Genomic DNA, 13,090 nt, shown 5'->3' with positions numbered 1-13,090 from the left:
GAAATATCATACACACACAGAGAACCAAATACATACGCGCGGAGTAGTACATAGACATACTTCCTGAAGAAGTCCTGCGATTATAATTGTCAAATAATTTTAATGATCCTGTGATTCATTATTTACGTTTACACACACACACGCACGTATTGGCTCCTCAAATAAGTAAACACCGCATAAACATACACAAAGCATAGAAATATCACCCGTATAGCCTTGCCAAACTGTTGGGGCAAGTGCTGTCAGTGAGCACCCTATGAAGGTCGGGACACGACCAGTCGGGTGGGTGGCCAGCACCACGCGCGGCCGCCTTTGTCTCCCTCGTGGCGATGTTTACTACGCACCGCTTCTCCAGGTTACTCGTTTTGAGTCGACCCAGATAATCGTCGATCCAGGGGAGGCCCAGATAATCGTCCACCCGGTGTTGGCCGTGAGCGCGAATGGAACTCGGGACGCCGGGTTGGTTGCACAGCACGCGAACTGCTGCACCACCGCTCCCGACAAACACACACACACGCGCGCAATACAAATAACACTCCACAGAGAATGGCAAACGCAGGAGCCTCTCTCTCAGCCTGCCACGAAGCAGAGACCCGTTGCAGCAAGTGGCGTGATGGGAGGGCAGCCGCGAATAAAGCATGCCTGCTTATCTTGGTATCCTCACCCCTGACCACCCCCTCTGTGTGATAAGAGGTTAGGGTGAGATGAACCGGGCTGTGTCGAGGGTCAGTGTCGGGGTTAATGAGCCCTCTCACCCTTCTCCCAGGCCAGAATCACAGACACAGGGCCCTCTGCCACATTGCATGTCATCGCTGGCTCCTCGTCCACCAACCATCACCACCACCACCGTTATCATCACCACCGTGACATCTTCATCCCGATCACCGCCACCACTTCCATTGCAGTTATCATCGCCGCCATCGTCTTCGTCACGATTATCACCACCACTTTCATCATAATCATAACCACCACCATATCCATTATCACCATTTTACCACACCACTTCTAACATCACCAACACGAACATAAAACCATTAACGTCACCACCAACGCCAGCATCCATCAACATCATCATCCCGAAATTGTTTCTCTTCAAACTGTAACTACATCGGTACCCAAGCACCACCACCATCACCATCATCTCCCAGCCCCCATCCACGTGTTATTGTTGTTGTTGTGTTTAGTGTTGTTGTTTTAGTGTTGTTGTGTTTAGTGTTGTTGTTTTAGTTGTGTTGTGTTTAGTGATGTTGTTGTGTTTAGTGTTGTTGTGTTTAGTGTTGTTGTTGTGTTTAGTGTTGTTGTGTTTAGTGTTATTGTGTTTAGTGTTGTTGTTGTGTTTAGTGTTGTTGTTTTAGTTGTGTTGTGTTTAGTGTTGTTGTGTTTAGTGTTGTTGTGTTTAGTGTTGTTGTGTTTAGTGTTGTTGTTGTGTTTAGTGTTGTTGTGTTTAGTGTTGTTGTGTTTAGTGTTGTTGTGTTTAGTGTTGTTGTTGTTGTGTTTAGTGTTGTTGTTGTGTTTAGTGTTGTTGTTTTAGTTGTGTTGTGTTAGTGTTGTTGTGTTTAGTGTTGTTGTTGTGTTGTTGTGTTTAGTGTTGTTGTTGTGTTTAGTGTTGTTGTGTTTAGTGTTGTGTTTAGTGTTGTTGTGTTTAGTGTTGTTGTTGTGTTGTTGTGTTTAGTGTTGTTGTGTTTAGTGTTGTTGTGTTTAGTGTTGTTGTGTTTAGTGTTGTTGTGTTTAGTGTTGTTGTGTTAGTGTTGTTGTTGTGTTAGTGTTGTTGTGTTTAGTGTTGTTGTTGTTGTGTTTAGTGTTGTTGTTGTGTTTAGTGTTGTTGTGTTTAGTGTTGTTGTTTTAGTGTTGTTGTTTTAGTGTTGTTGTGTTTAGTGTTGTTGTGTTTAGTGTTGTTGTGTTTAGTGTTGTGTTTAGTGTTGTTGTGTTTAGTGTTGTTGTGTTTAGTGTTGTTGTGTTTAGCGTTGTTGTGTTTAGTGTTGTTGTGTTTAGTGTTGTTGTTTTAGTTGTGTTGTGTTTAGTGTTGTTGTGTTTAGTGTTGTTGTTGTTGTGTTTAGTGTTGTTGTTGTTGTTGTGTTTAGTGTTGTTGTGTTTAGTGTTGTTGTGTTTAGTGTTGTTGTGTTTAGTGTTGTTGTTGTGTTTAGTGCTGTTGTGTTTAGTGTTGTTGTTGTTGTGTTTAGTGTTGTTTTAGTTGTGTTGTGTTTAGTGTTGTTGTTGTGTTTAGTGTTGTTGTGTTTAGTGTTGTTGTTGTGTTTAGTGTTGTGTTTAGTGTTGTTGTGTTTAGTGTTGTTGTGTTTAGTGTTGTGTTTAGTGTTGTTGTGTTTAGTGTTGTGTTTAGTGTTGTGTTTAGTGTTGTTGTGTTTAGTGTTGTTGTGTTTAGTGTTGTTGTTGTGTTTAGTGTTGTTGTGTTTAGTGTTGTTGTTGTGTTTAGTGTTGTTGTGTTTAGTGTTGTTGTGTTTAGTGTTGTTGTGTTTAGTGTTGTTGTTGTGTTTATTGTTGTTGTTGTGTTTAGTGTTGTTGTGTTTAGTGTTGTTGTGTTTAGTGTTGTTGTGTTTAGTGTTGTTGTTTTAGTTGTGTTGTGTTTAGTGTTGTTGTTGTGTTTAGTGTTGTTGTGTTTAGTGTTGTTGTCTTTAGTGTTGTTGTTGTGTTTAGTGTTGTTGTGTTTAGTGTTGTGTTTAGTGTTGTTGTGTTTAGTGTTGTTGTTGTGTTTAGTGTTGTTGTGTTAGTGTTGTTGTTGTGTTTAGTGTTGTTGTGTTTAGTGTTGTTGTGTTTAGTGTTGTTGTGTTTAGTGTGTTGTGTTTAGTGTTGTTGTGTTTAGTGTTGTTGTGTTAGTGTTGTTGTGTTTAGTGTTGTTGTGTTTAGTGTTGTTGTGTTTTAGTGTTGTGTTTAGTGTTGTTGTGTTTAGTGTTGTTGTTGTGTTTAGTGTTGTTGTGTTTAGTGTTGTTGTTGTGTTTAGTGTTGTTGTGTTTAGTGTTGTTGTGTTTAGTGTTGTTGTGTTTAGTGTTGTTGTTGTGTTTATTGTTGTTGTTGTGTTTAGTGTTATTGTGTTTAGTGTTGTTGTTGTGTTTAGTGTTGTTGTTTTAGTTGTGTTGTGTTTAGTGTTGTTGTTGTGTTTAGTGTTGTTGTGTTTAGTGTTGTTGTCTTTAGTGTTGTTGTTGTGTTTAGTGTTGTTGTGTTTAGTGTTGTGTTTAGTGTTGTTGTTGTGTTAGTGTTGTTGTTGTGTTTAGTGTTGTTGTGTTTAGTGTTGTTGTGTTTAGTGTTGTTGTGTTTAGTGTGTTGTGTTTAGTGTTGTTGTGTTTAGTGTTGTTGTGTTAGTGCTGTTGTGTTTAGTGTTGTTGTGTTTAGTGTTGTTGTGTTTTAGTGTTGTGTTTAGTGTTGTTGTGTTTAGTGTTGTTGTTGTGTTTAGTGTTGTTGTGTTTAGTGTTGTTGTTGTGTTTAGTGTTGTTGTGTTTAGTGTTGTTGTGTTTAGTGTTGTTGTGTTTAGTGTTGTTGTTGTGTTTATTGTTGTTGTTGTGTTTAGTGTTGTTGTGTTTAGTGTTGTTGTGTTTAGTGTTATTGTGTTTAGTGTTGTTGTGTTTAGTGTTGTTGTTTTAGTTGTGTTGTGTTTAGTGTTGTTGTTGTGTTTAGTGTTGTTGTGTTTAGTGTTGTTGTCTTTAGTGTTGTTGTTGTGTTTAGTGTTGTTGTGTTTAGTGTTGTGTTTAGTGTTGTTGTTGTGCTAGTGTTGTTGTTGTGTTTAGTGTTGTTGTGTTTAGTGTTGTTGTGTTTAGTGTTGTTGTGTTTAGTGTGTTGTGTTTAGTGTTGTTGTGTTTAGTGTTGTTGTGTTAGTGTTGTTGTTGTGTTAGTGTTGTTGTGTTTAGTGTTGTTGTGTTTAGTGTTGTTGTGTTTAGTGTTGTTGTTTTAGTGTTGTTGTGTTTAGTGTTGTTGTTGTGTTTAGTGTTGTTGTGTTTAGTGTTGTTGTGTTTAGTGTTGTGTTTAGTGTTGTTGTTTTAGTGTTGTTGTGTTTAGTGTTGTTATGTTTAGTGTTGTTGTTGTGTTTAGTGTTGTTGTTTTAGTGTTGTTGTGTTTAGTGTTGTTGTGTTTAGTGTTGTTGTGTTTAGTGTTGTTGTTGTGTTTATTGTTGTTGTTGTGTTTAGTGTTGTTGTGTTTAGTGTTGTTGTGTTTAGTGTTGTTGTTGTGTTTATTGTTGTTGTTGTGTTTAGTGTTGTTGTGTTTAGTGTTGTTGTGTTTAGTGTTGTTGTGTTTAGTGTTGTTGTCTTTAGTGTTGTTGTGTTTAGTGTTGTTGTGTTTAGTGTTGTTGTGTTTAGTGTTGTTGTTGTGTTTAGTGTTGTTGTTGTGTTTAGTGTTGTTGTCTTTAGTGTTGTTTTGTTTAGTGTTGTTGTGTTTAGTGTTGTTGTGTTTGGTGTTGTTGTTGTGTTTATTGTTGTTGTTGTGTTTAGTGTTGTTGTCTTTAGTGTTGTTGTCTTTAGTGTTGTTGTGTTTAGCGTTGTTGTCTTTAGTGTTGCTGTGTTTAGTTTTGTTGTGTTTAGTGTTGTTGTGTTTAGTGTTGTTGTCTTTAGTATTGTTGTTTTAGTGTTGTTTTGTTTAGTGTTGTAGTGTTTAGTGTTATTGTGTTTAGTGTTGTTGTGTTTAGTGTTGTTGTTGTGTTCAGCGTTGTTGTCTTTAGTGTTGTTGTGGCTACGTAGTTTAACATGCACACAACCCACACTTACCTCGCTGACGTCATCGCGCGCGCGCAGCGGTATTCATCCATCGATCACTATCAATCACCACCGGTGTTGTTTGTTGATGTCGGCATCACACACGAGGCGCCCTGCACAGCAACGCGGCGCTTGGCGTCTCGTCAGAAGCAGCGGGATGCTCAGCTCCCACGCAGCGGACGTGTTTGTTTGGCTCTGTCGTCGTCAATATAATCAGACGCGCGCAGTGTGCGTATACACACACGCGCGCGCACACACGTAACGTATGGCGCTACCACCTCGATTAGTTAAAGTTTCAAAGATTGGCCTTACACTCTTACAGCACAGGCGTCTCCTGTAATCAGGGCCGTCCACTGTGTGGACCTCCCCCCCCGCTCCCCCCCCCCCCCCCCCCCCCACTGGACGCCTTCAAACTAAATCTGAAGTATTACATCTGACACCGTGGCGTCGAAGCGCGCCCCCCCCCCCAAATCGCGGGGCTCGGGGCAGTCGCCCCGATTCGCCGTACCACAGGGACGACTCTGGCTGTGATACACGCGTACACACACACACGTTACCGTCTTCGCGTAACGAGTCCGCTGCATGCTGCAAGATTAACATTTGATCGACGAATAATGACACCGGGGTTTTACGTACAGTGTACATAATCTTATTGTAACGCTTATAAGAAGAAGGGGACATCGTGGTAAAAAAACAAAGGTTGAATAATCCACTTCCTATTGCAGTGAAGTTGTTTGATGCAATGTGGATAAGAGGCATACTAGGATGGTCATGTACAGTGTATGACATGGGCTTATGATAAACTTATGGAAATAGAATGTGGTAAATAGTAAAAATGTGACCGCAGTGGTATATGGTGATGTGTAATGAATAGGGCTAATTGTAGGGCTTTTGAAAAGAGGATGTGTGCTAAATGTATGTGTGGTATGTGAGGCCCCTAGCAGTAGTACTTCAACGAAGATTAATGATATATTCTTGGTTCTTTCAGTAAAGTCACGTAGAAGGGAAACAATAAAATAATAAAAATATATAAAACAATAAAATGTCATTGTTTTATATTTTTATTATTTTATTATAAAACAATAAAATTGCATTGTTTTATATTTTTATTATTTTATTGTTTCCCTTCTACGTGACTTTACCGAAAGAACCAAGAATATGAATCCCTGCAGTCACGAAAGCTTTAAATCAAAATTGAAGATTCATTATTTGAAAAATAATATAACAATCGTGTGTATGTGAGCGTGTGTAGTCTACATGGTATCGCAAAATGTCATCTGTTTTTTTACATCAACTATTCGCGAATGTAACGATAAACATTCCCCACCATACAGCAGTATACATATGTGTAGGAATACGTAAAACATAGCATAAAAACACAGCGAACCACGTGTCTACCTCGTCGTATTTATAAATGTCAAAATGGGATGTTTGGTTAAACCATGTAAACACACACGCAGAGTGTTGTGTTAAGATGTTAACTTGTCCATGGGCGCGAATGCGTGCAAATGCGTTGAGCAAGGTTACACAATAATAAACACTCAACTTTTCGAGGCAATCGTTCTGCTGTAGTGCACTATTCACGAATATCTTGGGGGTCATTGCGAATAAATTAGGCTACAGTATCGTGTAGCGTTATCTTTAATGCAACAACAACAACACAGCATCACTATCCCAAAACAACTCATGGGATTGTGACTACCTCGTTCCCACTGCACCGAGGAACTGGTCTTGTTACCTCCACCACCACCCCTAAACTTCACTTGTGGAGTACGCGTCCCGTGCACTGTTGCCTCTACGGGGGGCCCAGCGAGCAGTGAAAGGGCCCTTGTTGACAGCTCAATTGAGCATGTGATGATAATTAGTGACTTTATACGCGTGCGTGCGTTAACTTCCTAAACCATTTACAGAGGCATTATACACGCGCGCACATAATGGGGCAGTGAGTGGCCTGCGGAGAGGGTGGCATGGAAAGGCTACACTGGTAGTTATTAACAACACCTATTGGGCTATATGTTAAGATTTTAACGCGGCGGTCGCTAATGTATCGTACGTATCCGTGCTACGTGGCTATATGCGGCATTAGCCAAGGTCAGATGAGATCGAGGATCGCATACACACATAGTACACATATATACAGTGCATACAATACACACGTAACACTTATACATGTGCATCTGTGTTCAAATACATATCGATACAAATCATACCGTATGTTTATATATATGTGTGCACACCATGCACGCGTTCAATATACGTATATTAACACATAGATAGGATACACGCGTTAATTACGTATACACATAAGTAGAGTTTTTATGTGTACACACATGTTATATTGCACATACGTTACACACTTATATATACATAAAATTCACAGGTTAGCACATGTACGATATACACATATACACACATATCGTCTACACATACATGGTATTCATCTCTATAGCACAATATCACAACCGTTGTCGAATATAAATATTGTGCACAGGTATGTCACGTATTGTGCGTATGTCAAACTGCTTTTGCACCGTACGTAGCCAACCATGCCAAACGGAGGAGACGTTTTGGGCAACTGTTAGCGCGCACCTATGGAGGGGGTGGATGGCCGACACCACGCCCGGCCGCCTTTGTCTCCCGAGTGGCGATGTTTACGCACCGCGCCTGATACTCATTTGAGTCTGAGTCTACCTAGAGGAGGCCTGCGACCGGTTCAGATATTTCAAAGCATCGATGTTGCCCGTTAGTGGGAGTCAAAGTCGGGTGGTCATGTCACTATACACACACACATTACACATGCATATATACATCGTGTGTGTGTTGCACAATCATAGAGCACTATGGACATGATGCACGCACGCGTTTCTCGCACACAACACGCATACAATACGCACAATTACATGCAGTATTGTACTCATCGGAACTAAAGCACTATTTAGCGCACAGAGAGAGAGAGATGCACGATTGTAATGAATTACATTGACAGACAGGAAGAGGAACACGTGGATTATGGGACATAAGCCAATTAAAGGCATCATTCTAACTGTTAACAACGGCGAAAAGACAAGTTGGCACGGGCAGGACGTGTCGCTAGAAGGAATGATGGATGATCGTGAGTAATAAACACGTTTTTAGACGACAACTGCTAAACCGGTAACCCTTTTCAGATTCGATGAGCGGTTCCGAAAGTCAGAAACCCCGACAATCGTTTCCAGTTGAGTTTCTGTTCAATGAAGGCTTTCGATTGGCACGCGCGATCGTACAAAGGGGCCGTCCATAAATGACGTCACGCACCTATTGGGGGCGGGGGTCAGACATTTGTGACGATGTGTGACGCGGGGGGGCGGGGGGTTTGAGAAATGTGACGTCACATCAAAATGCGCAACTTTAAATAAATATCGACAACACGTTCTACTTAATTAAATAGACTTTTTTTAAATAAATGTTTTCTCCTACAACATCAGAGTGCAGCGCCACATTAAATACGCACTACAATGACAATAGTACCTGGTGCGGTGTGTAAACATCGCCACTAGAGAGACAAAGGCGGTCGGGCGTGGTGCTGTCCACCCACCCCCTCGTGTGCCGTTCCGGCCTTCATAGGTGCTCGCTAACAGCACTTGCCCCTACAGTCTGTTAAGGCTATATGGGGGATATTTGTGTGTTGCCGAACCACGGATTCGAACCGATAACCGGTTACCTAACCGGGGCGGGGGGGTTCGTTTCATTCGGTTACCGTTGATGCAAAAAAAGAAACCGACTTAGCAACCCAAGTACACTATCCATGCGCAGTACACATTTACACACAAACCAGGTGTGCATCTGCACACAGTACTGTAGACATAAGAGTACACGGGATAAGTTGTGCACAGTACACGCACAATGTGGATACCATACACACATTGCACACAAAACAGTGCACCTGTAAACAATGCACAACATATATGCTGCACTTCTTTCGTATACCGTGCGCAGCACATCGTGTTAAAATACATAAAGTACGCCTATAAACAGTACACATATAAACAGCACGCATACAAACAGTACATATACAAACAGTACACTTATAAACAGTACACATACAAACAGTACACATATAAACAGTACACATACAAACAGTACACAAACAGTACACATACACACAGTACACAAACAGTACACATAAAACCAGTACACATATACACAGTACACATACAAACATTACACATAAACAGTGCACAAACAAACAGTGCATATACAAATAGTACACATATAAACAGTACACATATAAACAGTACACATACAAACAGTACACATACAAACAGTACACATACAAACAGTACACAAACAAACAGTACATATACAAACAGTGCACATATAAACAGTACACATACAAACAGTACACATACAAACAGTACACATATAAACAGTACACATACAAACAGTACATATACAAATAGTACACATGCAAAAGTACACATACAAACAGTACACATACAAACAGTACACATATAAACAGTACACAAACAAACAGTACATATACAAATAGTACACATATAAACAGTACACATACAAACAGTACATATACAAATAGTACACATATAAACAGTACACAAACAAACAGTACATATACAAATAGTACACATATAAACAGTACACATACAAACAGTACATATATAAACAGTACACATACAAACAGTACACATATAAACAGTACACAAACAAACAGTACATATACAAATAGTACACATACAAACAGTACACATATAAACAATACACAACAAACAGTACACAAATAAACAGTACACATACAAACAGTACACATATAAACAGTACACAACAAATAGTACACATATAAACAGTACACATATAAACAGTGCATATACAAACAGTACACATACAAACAGTACACATATAAACAGTACACATATAAACAGTGCACATTCAGACAGTACATATACTATGTGCATTTGCAAACAGCACATCTGCAAAGAGTACACACACAAATGTACAACCATATAAACACTACCCTCGTCTGCACGGGTAACAACATACAAACAGTACACACATGTACACAATACACCCATACATATATACACACAGTACGGTACATGCATTTACAAACAGTACACATACAGAATATGCATGTGGATCTCCACACACACACACAGAGACACACAAAGACAAAGATCCCCCGTGTAGCCTCAGCATACTGTTGGTGCAAAGGGCTGTGAGGCTCAGTCGACCTGGAGGAGGTCTGGGACCGGTTCAAACATTCTTCACTCTTATCGGTTGCGAGAGAGAAATCGACCTCGGGTCAACATTGTTCGTAGCGCAGTGCGCTGACCGCTGTACTACCGCTCCCCCATACAACACAAACACACAGATCCCCTCCCCTATATAGCCTTCACAGAATGTTGGGGCAAGTGCTGTACCCAGTTTGCCCATACATACAAACATACACTGCACGCACACTCAGTGGCTGCCCCCCCCCCTACCACCACCCAAAGTGAGATCCCCGTGACAATCTATACGCTGTTTATCTCAATCGATGTTTAGAGACATTTCCCGGTCAGCTGGTGGCTCCTCGTTCAAGGTGCCCCCCGGGACTGAGAGCCGACTGCCCCCCAGGTTGGCGTGCAGCGCCACGTGCTCAGTTGCTCATTGCACGTGCATGCACACGCAGAGACAAAGGGGACACAACTTCACGCAAACTCACTCGCACACAACAACAACAAACAACCGCCGTCATCGTCGTCGGTCGCCACCAAAGTGGCGGTGACGTTACCACGGCGTTGGTGCCAGGCTAGGTGCACTTTGTAAGCCATCGCGCGAGGTGTCGAAGGCTCGCCGACAGGAAGGAGGCCACGGCACAGACCGAGGTATTTCGGCTTCACCGACTGGACATCTGTGAAAAAGAGCTTCATAGCGCATCGGATTCCTCCAGTTTTAATAAAGATTCTGATTCCGAGTGAGAAGGCTGGAAGGTGCATCATGTGTGCTCCCCACTGTGCCAACTTGATTCGTTTACCCGCCACTGCGCTCCGTTTCGTTGTTGTGAGGGTCCCTCCTCTGCCCTCCGTTGTTTTTGGAGGACGACTGCCTCCAACTGTCCAGTAGCGGCGTCCTTCACGAGCCTTCTCCTCCACAGAGGCCGATCTTGACACCGCTGGTACCGGTCAACTGCAAATCAAATCAGCTCCACATCCTTCTGTACCGCATCAGTCCATCTCTTCTCGAGTCCGTGCCGCGCACGCGTAGCACCACACATCACACGCACACACACACCATCTCTCGAATCACACTGCACGAACAAGTTCAAGATACATGCAATGCACAAACCATCACGCCACGTTACATAGCGACGAGCGATTTGACAAAGCTTGTGCATTTCCGCGTTCACGACTTTCGACAGCAAGCCTTGCAGCGTAAATCTGATTGTCAACGTGCGAGAAAGATGGAATCAAAAGATGGAGCGTGCATCGATAGAAAAAAATAAACACTCGTGGCCGAGTGGCAAGGGTTGGGCACGCGCAGGATGGGGGCGATGTCTCAAGAGGACCCCATTCAGGTAGCAGCGGATCGAGACTGGCGTGTACTGTAAGTGCATACTTGTCAACCCATACTATTCACTCCGTATTCTTGTACGGGGGAAATTTACTTTTCAGGTCCATACGGTGTACAGGCGTTTCAATACGGGCACACAAAATGTTGTCCATTTGGTTTAACACGTAGGCTTTCGCGACCAATATCAATCATAATAGAGGGGGGGGGGGTTTGGTCAGATCGCGTAAATATATAAATGTGTCGTTAAAACCCGCCACCACCCGACACAGCCAACTAGTAAGGGTTGTCACGTAAACAGAACGTGGCCAATTCGTCACTAGAGCCAGGCGACAACATTTACAATCTAAAATTATTATCTGATTACAATCTGAGTACGGTACTCCGATAATAATTTACAACCTGAGTACTCAGATTCTAAATGTTGTGGCTTGGCTCTCTAACACACCGACGTGCTGTACTAGTGATGAATTGGCCACGTTCTGTTTACGTCACAACCCTTACTAGCTGGCTGTGTCGGGTGGTGGTGGGTTTTAATGACACATTTATATATTTACGCGATCTAACCCCCAAAAAAACCCCTCTATTATGGATGTTGTCTATTTGTTTGTGTTTCTCCCTTGTGATAGGACTTTGTAGGATGAACGTTGAGAGTTATAAGGCCACGGGGGTGACCAATAAGGTTTTAATTGGTCTGTAATAAGGTAGGGCACTGATAAGTGTAAGTGGGGAGCGATGGTGTAGCGGTTAGTGCGCTGCGCTACGAACCAGGCATCCCGAGTTAGATTCCCGCTCACGGTCAAACACCAGTGACGATTATCTGAACCGGTCATGGGCTTCCCCTCGGTCGACTCAGCCTCAAATGAGTAACTACTGTGGTGTGTAAACATCACCACTGGGGAGACAAAGGCGGCCGGGCGTTGTTTTGGCCACCCCACTTGTGTGCCGTGCCAGCCTTAATAGGTGCTCGCTAACAGCACTTGACTCAACAGTCTGCTCAAGGCTATATGGGGGGATCTTTGTCTTCGTGTGGGCAGTACCACTCCACGCATGGCCATGGAGTGGCCATCACTCACTTCCCTGTAGCAATGCCTCGCATTTATCAGCGCAAGGCATGGATAGTGTTGGTGTGTAGGGCTGCGCTCACGCGTGTTTATGGTAAGGGGAGAGGTTTACCGTGGGTCGCGTGTATATGCAGTGTATAAAACGCATCACGCTGTAAATTAATATGACTGATATCGCTTTAAAACCCATGCCCAAATCACGCGGAATGCCCCCCTTTCGCAGATCTCGAAAACTCGGCAGTGCGAGCCTGCTCGATGGCGCTTCAATGGGCTGTTTGTTGTAGGTTGCTGCGAGCATATAGCATCATCCGTTGTTGGACTGTATTCTTATGCTCCCTCGCCCCTTCTGTGCTTCACGCCAGTGGCCTAGTAACGGCATTATCAGCTCAGGGGGTGCGGCAAACGGTCAGATGGGGGCCCCAATATTTGATTTGTTTCGCACGGTCACACCGTGCGGATCGTCGTGCCAAATCGCTCCCACTGTAGCTCCGTAGTAGCACCGCTTTTGCAGCGTTACGTTACCGCTCTCGTGAAATATAAAAATGAACCGTGTTACGTAATTGAAAGCATGTTCATGAAAATAAATGTAAACCTCGTTTTAAATACGTGTTGTTCTTTTACACCGTTGTTGAAAACATATATCATGGTGATTATCAAAGGGGGCCCCAACTCGGAGCTTTGGCCTTCACCCACCCCGACTGGACAGCGTGATGAAGTTTGGTCAAATAACCCCCAGGACTGGCACGGCGCGGGGAAGCCTTCATCCGGCGGCGGCTGTTGTACGGA

Source organism: Petromyzon marinus, chromosome 6 (assembly GCF_048934315.1).
Source record: "Petromyzon marinus isolate PM22_M1 ecotype Great Lakes invasive population chromosome 6, UKy_Petmar_22M1.pri1.0, whole genome shotgun sequence".
Taxonomy (NCBI): Eukaryota; Metazoa; Chordata; class Hyperoartia; order Petromyzontiformes; family Petromyzontidae; genus Petromyzon; species Petromyzon marinus.
The sequence above is the reverse complement of the archived record's forward strand: the minus strand, read 5'-3'. Positions refer to the sequence as shown.